The following is a 1889-nucleotide window of genomic DNA, read 5'->3' as shown; positions in this document are numbered from 1 at the left end:
ATTCTGTTCCAGATTCAGGTTCCAGGGCGGCTCGTAGACTGGCCCCGCTGGAGGCATAGGCCTGCTCCTTCGTTAGGGACGGGCCCTGCCAGGCCATCACTACTGTATCTACCCGGAGGCTTACAGCGCTGCTGGGGAGGAGGCAGACACAGAAGGCCACACCAGCCACTACCGCCACTCCCCACTGTTGGATTATGGATCCAATCAGAGATCCGGAGCCAAACGCAGCCTCCACAGAGCTGAGGGTTCTCCTTCCCATCTCCCTCCCTCCAGAGAAGCCGAGTTTGGCAGGGTTGGCCTTGTCTGTAAATGCTGTTTGGATTATCAAATCTCTGCATGTTCTACTTCCGAGCATCCTAGAGGATGTCTTAGCTTGGCCCCCATAGCAACCTATTATAGACGGACCGGGTGGCTTACAAACCACAGACATTTACTTCTCACAGTTCTGGAGGCTGGGAAGGCCAAGACCAAGGTGCCAGCGGATTTGGCTCCTGGTGAGAGCCTGCTTCCAGCGTGCAGATGGCTGCTTGCTGTGTCCTCGCATGGCAGAGAGAGGACGCGTTGGTCTCCCTTCTCATAAGGACACTAAGTTCATCATGGGGGCTTCACCTTTGTTGGTGCCCCTCGTTCGGGCCACCATAATGCCGGGGTTCTTTTCCCAGCCTTACAAAGGGTTCAGCATTCTGGAGGAAGGGGCTGCGCGTGGATGATTAAGAAGGAGTCCAAAGACGAAAGATAATTTTGAAAGGCATTGGGGGTCAGAGGAGCTTCAGCTAAAGGGAACTAAAGACTTCTTTCCTTGTCTAGGACCCCGTGCTTTTATTATAACACATCCCAAGGCAAGGTGGAAATATACACTTCAAAGGGTACGGTATCAAAGGGTACAGAAGCATTGTCAGTTTGGGGAATAGCCTACAGCTGTTCAGGTGTTTGGCCAACAGGAGGCAATAAAATGCCCTGAGCTGTCTGGCAGCTAACAATCCTATTCAGGTTTGGGGGAAGTGCCGTTCAGCCGTTTCCAACAGGTAAACTATATATGTGGCTCACCCTTGTTGAGCCCCCCAAGCTTCACCAACCTTTTGGTGAAACTCTTGTAATTATTGCATGCTGGAATTGGTTCTTGGCACACCTTCATGATGTCATCTAGACCTTACTCACATCCCAAAGGCCCCATATCCCAATGCCCTCACATCGGGAGTTAGGGCTTCCACACATGGGTTTGGGAGGGGCACATTCAATCCATAACAGAAGATGTTGAAAGGGCAGAGCAGGACAGCACAAAATGTACTGTACCCTCCATCCCGTGTAACTATGTATATGACTCCTTTTTCTTAGAAAACCGCGAGAATGTAACAGTTGCATAAACCTGCCAATAGGAATGTAGAGAAGTAGACTCAGTCCAAATTAGGCAAACTCTGTAACCCACGTCACTTCCCTAAGCCCACCCAAATGACCAACCCTTTATAAACTACCGCTCTCCCGGGGTTCGCTCTCTCTGGCCCCACTGCTGAGTCAGGAGGAGGCTGGGAGCCAAACCCGGGTTTGAATAAAGACTCTTTGCTTTTGCTTCGGAGAAAAGGCTCCCTAGTGGTTGATTATTGGGGACCCTGAACTCTGGGCATAACAATGTCAGTCATCTTTTGCATCCACAAGCTTCAGAGAATAGAGTTTGGGACCGTCTGTGCCCACATGATTCAGTGGAGTAAATGCTGCCATCCAAGGGAGGAAAAGTGAAGCCTGGAGTACCCGGTGCTAATGCTGATGGCTGGATACTCAGCTGGATTGAAGCACTGTGCCTTTAAGAGAGATGAAGACACATCTCTGGGGGTGGAGCCTGGCCCAAAGAGCCAGGTGTTTGGAAGTTGCCAGGGCCTGCTTTTGTGGAGACC

Source organism: Eptesicus fuscus, chromosome 5 (genome assembly GCF_027574615.1).
Source record: "Eptesicus fuscus isolate TK198812 chromosome 5, DD_ASM_mEF_20220401, whole genome shotgun sequence".
In the NCBI taxonomy this organism is placed as follows: Eukaryota; Metazoa; Chordata; class Mammalia; order Chiroptera; family Vespertilionidae; genus Eptesicus; species Eptesicus fuscus.
The sequence above is the reverse complement of the archived record's forward strand: the minus strand, read 5'-3'. Positions refer to the sequence as shown.